This window comes from Pteropus medius, unplaced genomic scaffold (assembly GCF_902729225.1).
Source record: "Pteropus medius unplaced genomic scaffold, Ma_sr-lr_union100, whole genome shotgun sequence".
Taxonomy (NCBI): Eukaryota; Metazoa; Chordata; class Mammalia; order Chiroptera; family Pteropodidae; genus Pteropus; species Pteropus medius.
The window spans coordinates 20,944,623-20,954,748 of record NW_024351729.1 but is presented as its reverse complement, the minus strand read 5'-3'; positions in this window follow the sequence as shown (position 1 = coordinate 20,954,748).

Here is a 10,126-nt window from a genome sequence, read left to right as displayed (position 1 = left end):
ACATGCACACACATACCCGTACGTGCTGAATGGCTGGGGTACAGCATTGAGCTCCTTGCCAATACTTTCCAAATTGTGCCTCCTGCTCATGAGCCAGAATGGCAAATCAATAATTATTTCCATCCACATCTTTACAAAATAGTAAATAACCTGGAGGCTCAGCCAAGTCAATGACCTCAGCTCCTGTTCTTTGTCCAGAATCCTGGTGTCTGGACCTTCAATGTGTAAAGGGGCATTGAGTTGTAACACCAAGGACTTGAAACAACCAGAATGAACACAACATATTTTAAAGGCAGTTATTTGGGGGTCCCAATGCCAGCTCTGCCAGCTAACTCACGCGGTGACTCTTTGAAAGTCACCAAACTGCTTGGAGCTTCATTTTCCTCACCTGCAAAATGGGGTAAGAATACCTAGCTCACAGGGCTTCTGTGCGGATCAACAGAGATCACTCATTAAGGTCTGCAGAAGGATCTCTCGTACAGAGAGCAGGTTCAGTTCAGTGTCTGCTGAACCCCAGCACGGTATTTCCTTGGGGGTGCTTGCTTCTAGGACCGGTCCTCTGACTTCAAAAACTCCGATCCAGAATATGGGGTGCTTGGGATTCTTCAGGGCCACCTGTTGGCACTCAGCCCCATCTCTCCTTCCTTGGAGGTAAAGATTCCACAGGGATCCCCTGAACTAGAGCAGTGCCCTTGCGGAGACCTTCACCTTGCAGGTGTGCCACCTGCCACTACCTGTCCACCTGCTTGATCCTGGCTGTCTGGAACAGGACCTTCTCTCTGGGGGAAAATATTATTGTTTTTTTGGCCACCTCTTTGATCCTCCAGAGTCAATATTTGCGGAGATAAGCACAGTGCTATGTAGCCAGCAGAGTTGTTTATGACTCTGCCCTCATCCCATTGGGTTCTGGTCTCTTCTGGGCCACAGTGTGAGGTGAGGGTGTGATTTTCAACAGTGGTCAGTCCTGTTACTCACTCAAACTGCCTTGGCAAGGACATGGAAGAGGGGCTGGAATCCGTCTGCGCCTGTTCTCACAGGCATGCTCAGCCCACTCGGACAGGAACACCAGACAAGAATTTAACGTGACTTTTCAGGAAGCTGGCAGCCTGAACTCCTGTCCCTCCCAACCTTTTCTGTAACACATCTCAGGCTGATCCTGGCCTTCTCCACAAGATTGTGAGGCCTCAGAATGGTCTTTTCTATAAAAATAAGATCTCCTGTTTCTACTTCACATAAAAATGCCTGGAGAGATTTTCTACCTGATCTGGAGGGCATATTTCAAAGGATTTGACTTAAAATATAGGTTTTGAGGGGGGTGCAAAATTCCCTTTGCAGTGGCCTGGAGGGGAGGGCACCCCCAGAGCCGGGGTGAGCAGCCATTCTCCTGTGCAACGACACGTAGGATGCAGTGGGAGGCTGGAGTGACGTCTTATTAGGAGGGACATGCTACACATATTAATCCATCAAAGACAGAGAAAACAAACACGTTTCATATAAAGCCCCAAACCAAAGCCATGAGGACCTGTCGTCAGAGTCGCAACTGAGCCGCTTCTCAAGTGGGCAACTCTCTATAATTATAATTAATCCCTGTAGAAGCAGGGAGTGACTTATTTAACCATGGTTAATGGTTTTCTGGAGAGACACAAGGGAGGCTGGCCCGCCAATAACTACAACAACAACACGAGAAGAGGAAGAATAGAAAGAAGAAAAGAAAGAGGGAGAAGCAGGAGAGCAGTAGCAGAGCCAGATGGTCTGCTACGGACCAGTCTCTTAGCAAAAGGACTGACAAAAATAACCTCATTTAATTATCTAATATAATTCTCGCAACAACCCTACAGAGGAAAGCGAGGCTCCGAGAGGTTAGAGTGATTTGCCCAAGCTCATACAGCTTGCAGAAAGCAGGTACCAAATGAGATCGTGCCCACCTTGATCAAAGGGACTTCCAACAGATCCATATTTGAGAAACTCATCATTCTGTACTGTCGACAGCCGGGCCCTTATTACCCTTCTTTGGTCATTTCCTTGACGCTTTATCTTTTTCCCCTTTGAGATGACAGGATCCTTCGTGTCCTTGGCATGAGCACAGGCCAGGCCCCTGAGACAAGTTCATCAAATAAGTGCAGATGACGAATGCTTTCCTTAGCCAACCAAAGATCTGAGATTGACATAAACCTGCCCTAAAGCACTTGGGGAATTTGGAGGCATTCATGAATTTGAGGGGCATCTGCCACGTGCGTGCCAGGTACCATTTTCTTTGTTTGAGATGGCTCAGTGAAGAATACAGACAACTCTCTCTGCCCCGGTGGAGCTTACATGAGAGGGGGCACAGGAATGACTGGCAGACACCGAGAAAGCTCAACCCAGGTCCAGCCTGCTTTCCACGCTGCAGCCAGAGAGGATTCTTTACAAACACAAACATGATCAACTCGGATGCTACTTAAAATCTTTCAGTGGCTTCCCTGTGCTCTTAGCAGAAAGACTCAAAGCCTTCAAGGCCCTGCATGGGGTCCCTGTGCCTCTCCTGCTTCGTTCCATCTCTAACCAGCCCTTCCGGTCCTTTCCCTTCTGACCATTCAGTTCTCCCTTCACCTGTCTTCTCAATCGTCTCAGCTTCTCGAAAGAAGTGTTGTCTTCCCATTGTCAAATCCCTCCTTACAAACTCCCTGAGGACCCTGGACCTCTCGGTCGCTCTTCTCACAGTTATAGCTTCATATTTCGTTGTGCACTGTCTAATGAATGTGTGTCTCCTACCCTGGACTGCAAGTTCCTTGCACCATGTGCCCAGAACCTCGCCAGGGCCTGGTCCCACGCGATTTGCTGAGTGAATGACTCTTTCACACCACCATTGTGCACTCCATATTTCTAACGATCTTCTCATCCAATCTGTGTCAACCTCCCTTTCCTAAAAAAGTGTAAGGGCGGGAGATTGAGAGCGGTGGGCAGGATGCTCTTGGTACCTAAATCTCAAATTGGGACCTGTGGTCTCATAGCATAGGTGCCTATAATAGGGGAAAATGACAGAATGTTTGGCCTCAGACAGTCCAGGTCATATAGTCACTGTACATGTGTTGAAAAATAGAAACCACTGCAGTATGAAATCCTGGAGAAGGAATGGGATGAAATGGATTATTAGCCAAGCTTATTTCTAGAAACTCTCTAAAAGCTCGGTAAAAGTTTTTTACCAAAGCTTGGAGCTGCACACCAGGGAGCTCTGTTCCACATCACTACTCACCTTTTCATTAGAAAAATGCAGGACTGGGCTGCAAAAGTTACTTTCTAATCAGAGACATACGAGGCATTCCTTCACTTATTCGTTCATTCAACGTACATCGATTAAACCCCTGTGTGCTTTGGGGATGTAAAAATTAACGAGACTCATGCAGTTTTTGTCCTCAGAGTCCTGCCACACCAACAAAGCGAGCAGGTCGTGGGGTGAGGGGGTGGGGCACTGCCAAAGATCTGCAGGGCAATGTAGCAGGGCACCGACCTCAGCATGGGAAGGGCTTCTTGGCCTTGGTAAAACTCAGGAACTGAGTCCAGAGATAGATAAGAGTCACTTGGGCTGGGAAGGGCTCTCCAGGCCGTTGGAATGCCACAAGGCATGGAGGTAGACACGGCTTAGGGTGCTGTGGGAGCTGCTAGTGGTTTGGTGTTGTCGAGAAGTCCAGTGTAAGACTGGGAATGGTGAGAATGGAGCTGGAGCAGTAGGGAGGGGCCGGGCCTTGGAGCAGCTTTTAAGTCCTAGGAAGAATCTTGAATTCCGGGATGTCAAACAAAGGAGCAGCGTTGAAGATTTTAATCGGAAGAGTAACACAGACAAAACTGCATTTTAGGTAGGTTCTAAGGTGGGGAAAAGGGGTTTGAAGGAGAACAAGTTGGGGCAGAGAAGCCAGTTAGAAAGTTACGGCCATGTCTGTGGAGAAAAGAAAAGAGCTTGGTGTTGAGTCGTAGGGGAGGCGTAAAAGCGGAAGGGTTCAAGGAAGGTGCAGGAATCAGTTCCTGGAAAAGCTAGGGTATGATAAAAGCAGTTTCCATTTTCTGAACTCCTTCTACATGCCAGACACTCTGAAGATTTTAATATTTATCCAAGTAGGTAGGGAACCCAAGATGAATGAAGGCTTCCAGGTGCTGGGATCCTCTATGCGGGGTCTAAACCACTGAGAAATGTTGTGCAGATGCTAACCGCAACCGAGCTGGGAGCAGGGGAGGGAAAAGGAGTTGGGGATGGAACACAGAATGGAAATGAAAAAGAGCCTGTCCCAGTGATTTGTTAACGGAAGAATTTTATCGAGGACTTTGTAAGAGTCCAAAGTTCGTATGAAGGTTTGCATACTCCAATGCTTATGTATACCACCAGAAGGCTAACATAAATAAGTGAAATAGGCAAAAGGCCAGACAACCAGTTGTGGTGGGGACTGCGACAAAGGGAGAGCTCACGTGCCATCGAAACAAGTCAGCCTCCGCTCTGCTCCAAATGACCGTGGCCTTCCAGGAATGAAGGCTCGAAGTAGCCAAACTGGATGATTTTCAAAGTGAAACCAGTTCTCTAGGCTTTTGCATGAATTCTCCCAATTTGAAAATGTCAGTAACTAATTTAAAATTTAGAAAAGAAAAGCATGGTCCAAAGCACACACATCATGCCTGTGAGCTAGACGTGTGTCGAAGGCGATGTGAGTCCTCTGGTGTAGACCCCTTCTTCTGGCAGTGTAACTGAACGAAGGCGAAGGAGAACCAGGCTGGGGCACAGAAGGGCAATCAGGACAAGAGGAGCTGCCTGGGGTCCTGGAGGTTTGCCAGCTTGCTGACAGAAGAAAAAGCGTCATTTGGAGAAGGACAGAACAGGTGTGGTTTCCTCTCCACCAAGCGACGGGATCTGCCAGGACATCCCTTCCTGGAGTCGAGTGAGGCCTGCTGCCATGTGAACAAGACTTGTCAGACTTCGAGAACACCTTCGGCATTCCAGAAGCTCTAGCCGGAAGCTACATGGTCTGCACTAAAGGTAGCTGCATGTGGGCTGCCTGCTGGAATTATGCCACCCCACGCTGCTCTTTGCGAGTGCCCATTTCATTTCGTATTCTGTGACTGGTTCTGTGACACTTCCCACGCCCCCAGCTTGATCCCTTCTCTTCAGACCCCAGTTACTGCCCTTGGCTTTTCTCTTCGACTCCATTCTGACCTCCCGGGCCATCTCCCGAGTTGACCCACTGCTCAGGTCTGACCATGTAGCCCTGTGATTTAAGATAAGAGATGGGGATTGAAATGTTTCCACATTTAGAAAGAGAACTTTAAGATCAGTAATTACTATGACAGCAAACAAAGAGAAGGTATGTCCTCAGAGCTCTCCAGAAAGAGGGTCAGTGGACAGGGACCTTGGTGGTTTCATCAGCTCAAATCCAGAAGCGTCCGAGAATAAGGGCAGTTTCTACACACGTCCCTCACTGTGCCAGACACTCCTCGGTGCCCCTGTTGTGAATTCACAGAATTCCTCCAACAAGTCAACAAGGTAGGAGCCAATATTGTCCCCATTTACAGAGCAGAAACTGAGATGTATATGTAAATGTCTCCATTTACAGAGTAGAAACTAAGATATATATATTAAGTCAGGTGGCTCAGGACATGTAGCCACTTTTCCAATCCAAACTCAGCTCCTCCAGAATTGGTGCTCTGAAATAGTGCTTCTCAAATTACCCTGGGGAAAGACCAGTTTACCCCCAACTCATCACAGACTGCCACTTTCAGAAAATAGGAAAATAAAATGAATGACTAGAAAAAGATGATGATTTGCTTGGATGGCACAGCAATGGCAAATTGCTCTAAATGTTTCTGAATGCTTACTGTTGGTTTCCATACCTCTCTCGTCTGGTGCAGAGCAGCATCGGGCCAAACCCACTTTGCATAAGGCTAATCCACCTCACTATACACTCACTCCAGCCTGAGGATGTGAAGGGCTGAAGGGGGCGCCGAAAAAAATTACTTCTATGGATTCCAAAGACTGAACTATTAACCTCCACCTCTCACCCCAATATTAAGGATTCGTGAGAGACTGGCTCTGTGTTCCTGTTTTGGATGACTTAGGGAGAGAGAGGTCCCCTGTGTTTTGAGATTAGTTAGCTCCAAAGGTCCCTCCAAAACCAAAACACTAGAATTCCATCTCCTTTTGCAAAGCCCCAGCTCAGCCGAAGTGTTTGCAGGGCCAGCTGTTTTTGTTCATGCGCTCATTAATAAAAGTAGTGAATGCAACAATAGCCACGCTTTTCTTTCCTTTGTCATGTCCTGAAAGGGGGCAGGGAGGGAGCAGGAGAGCCTGCAGACGCAGGGGACGTGCCAGACGTGCAACAGGAAGGGCTCAGCGAGATGAGGCCAAAGAGAAGGAAAGGCAGTGGGAGTGACAGGCTGTGAGGGAAGGGCCAAAGATGCAGACCCTGACACATGCAACCAATTACCTAGGCAGGTGTACTGGAGAATTTCTGGATATAGAGGAGGACAGAGCTGTTGGAAAATGGGGCTGGCTGTGATAGATATAAATATATGAGATGGTGTGGGACTCAGGAACTGCCCAGGAACTTGCTTGTGGGACTCTTTGATCCTCTGATGACTGGGAGGTGGATATTTTATCACAGCTCATCAAGCTCCAGGTAGTGGAATGCCTCTAGTTTTTTTTCCAGAGACTTGAAAGAGGGAAATTGGTTACAGAGGTGACAGAAAACTTCTTTGGGTTAGAGGGAGCATGAAGTTCTGAGGAGCAAAGATTCTTCAGTGAGTGTTGCCATATTAAATACAAGACACTGGTTAAATTTGAATTTCAGATTCATAAATAATTTCTGGTATAAAATATTTTGTGTATAATGTAGTACGTGCCACAGAATTGTACATTTTAAAATGATTTAAGCGGCAGGTTCTGTTACATGTATTTTACGATAATAAAAAGATTAAATTATAAAATTATATTCTGTTTATCTGAAATTTACATTTAACCAGTGCCCTGTATTTTATTTATTGCATCTGGCCACCCTACACTCAGCGGGAGCTGGGGGGGAGGAGAGGGTGGCTCCCTAGGAGGACTTGGGGCCGCAGAGGAGCCAGCTGCTCCTGCTCCTGCTGGTGCCGCTGGAGACATAGCGGGAAGTGCAGAGAAGGCAGGAGAAACGTCTGGCTCCGCCCCTCCTCCCCACCCTCCAAAGACCCTCCAGCTCCTCCCAGCAGCCAGAGCTCCTGGGAAGCCAGAGGGCAAAGGAGCCTCAGAAACGCAGGGGTAAGCAAAGGATCGAAGAGCAGACATGAAGTTATTTTAAATGACCCAGGAGGTCAGACTTGCCAGGCCCACTGACCACAATTTTGTCTTACCCACGGGCTGAAATGAAGCCCCATGCTTCAGTCAGGTCATCCAGGTCTTTGCTCCTTCAGGGGAGGAATTTCCCTCTACCCTTATAGGTTCTTTGAGCTAGTCTATTAATTAAATCGACATGAGACAGGTTGACAAGAGAAAATAACCTAATTTAATTACATATATATGTACAGGAACCACACACACGAGAGGTTCGGAGACAGAAAGGTAAAATGAGGTATATATGGCAGGCTGAGCTAAGGATGAGGTAAGACACCTGAGACTTCAGAAGGGAGGGGGGTCATTTGTAGGAGGATAATAAGAGCAGATGTTCAGTAATTAGATGCTTGCCTTGCAGACATAGGTCATAAAAAGTTATTTTGGGTAGTAACTCTTATGGGCAAAGCCCTCAATTTGAATTTTTTAAGGGAGAGGTAAAAGTCTCTTGAGCCCAAAGGGTCTTCATTGCCTTTAGCTCAAAATAATCCAGAGTGGCACATGTTAGGGAGGTCTGTTCTGAACCCTTCACTCTCACTCTGCTCTCCAACAGAAAGTGTTCATCTACCTGGTGCTAGCCAAACACTAACACTGAGAAAGATTGGCTATTTCATTGATGAATGGCACCATCCATTAATGCTCAAAAGCCCAGACTCTACACAATGGTGTTAGGTTACAGATTATATAGCACAAAATCAGAAGACACTTGGGTTAGGGGGTTTGGGGTCATGCTGGGAGCTGGGGAGCTGATTGGTCGCAGGCGGGGTAATAAATCACTTCTTTAGGTATTGAGGACAGCTCTAAGGTCTTCTTTGACGTCCCTCTGTCTGGTTTCATGGGAAAGTAGCCCAGGAGTCATTCTACCTTAGGGCTCAGGAGCTGAAACATAACTTAGGTCAAGATGTTATCTTTAGCCTGCTGAGGTCGGGACCCTGTGACCATTAGTCATGTCCAGACTACCGTCTTTTGCTGCCTCGGGGGGTTGCTGATTATCCAGGAGAAAGGCTAGGTCTGTGGTGGGGGGGGAGGGGAGCTGATTTCTAGAGCTGGGAGTTAAGGCTAATTTTAATCAAACTCATAGGGACCCTCGGTTTCAACTCTCTCGATCCGTGAGCCATCTCTAGGTGAGGAGTTACTGCTTGCTGCTAAGGCAGCAGACAAGAGCACATTTGCGTGCAGCTTCAAGCTAGGAATCTAGGAGGGTTGTAGTTGGGACATGAAGGATATGGTTCCCACCTTGTAGCTGGGCCCCTGATCTAGTCATCCCTTTATCCAACATCTACTTATGAGATAGGCACTACCCACAGCAATGGAGTGTATGGTAGTAAGTTAGACACATTCCACATACTCGGGGTACTTAAGGTTCTAGTCATTTGGGGGATATGAAATGCAATGGGAATTAACCAAAACACAAGACATAAATGACAAATGTGAGACTAGTAGAGAAATGGCAAGGAAGCTCACTCACGATAAATAGGAAATAGATGGTCCAGGGGATACCTACAGTAGGTATGTACTGTACCCAGCCTGGTACTAGGTGCTGGGGACAGCAGAATAGAATTGGACACATGCTCCTTTCTCCAGGAGCTCAGAAAGTTGCTTCTAAGAATCCCCAGAGACAACCACAAATATTTGCTCACTCATCTTGGCTTCTCATAACTCTAGAGGGAGGACATTGGAGGAAGAGAGCAGATTTAGTTGCCCACAGTTCTTGGGCTCCCGACAAGCTCTGCCTCCAGCTCTGCAGGTCTTGAGGCCTCAGTGTTCTCTGCCAGTGCTCTGTGATTTCTTTTGTCCCATTGTGTTGGTACTTCTTGGTTCCATGTCTGCTTACTTCTGACAGCCCCCAAGCAGTGGTAGGAACTGCATCTAGTCATGTATAACCCTGGAGCACCAAGCTCAAAGCCATGAACGAATGTCTTGCATGTTTACCCAGCACCCTGTGTAGGAGGAGCAGAAAATTGGAACTGGCTCTGGTGTCAGGCTGCTGAGGTTGAATCCTGGCTCTGCCAATGCCCAACTCGAATAAAGTTATATAAACTCTTAGAGTATTTCTTCATTTGTAAAATGGAAGTAATAATACCTCATGGATTTGTTAGGCTGAATAGGATAGTGCCTGTAAAAGTGCTTAGACCTGTGCCTGTTAGCTGTCATTATTTATTAATCCCATTCATAGATTTAGAAACCAATAATAAATTTGCTCTCAACTGCCTATCTTCAGGTCATTGTTTTTCAGTCTTTGGGTTATGAACATCTAGTGTGTTATGAAATCACTTTAATAGGCATAATACATTTAGAAAGGTTTCCATAGACCTACCCAATTCCAACGTGTGGGCCTCCTGTACTAACAAACAATTCTTGAACATCAGCCAGGTGTCCAAGAATTCAACTGAATTCTGACACTCTACCCAGAGCCAGCAATAGACTCTACAAGCTAAGGGTTAAGTCCTACAAGATTGCCACTATGCACACACACACACACACACACACACACACTTCAGCCACCTCTTACCTGTGCTTCTGCTTCTGACCAATCGGCTATAGATTAGAGGTTCTGATGACCCCTTCCAACTCAGAATGCCTATCACAAGTCCAGGTTGTTACCTATACTTCTGACCAACTGGTAATAAATCAGAGGTTCCCACAATCCCCTTCTTGGGTTTGATTAATTTATTACAATGGTCCTGGCTCACAGAACTCAGAGAATCATGTTACCTACAAGATCACTATTATTGTAAAAAGATGTAACTTAGGAACAGCCTGATAGAAGACAGGCATAGGACAACCTGTGCCAAACGATTGTGG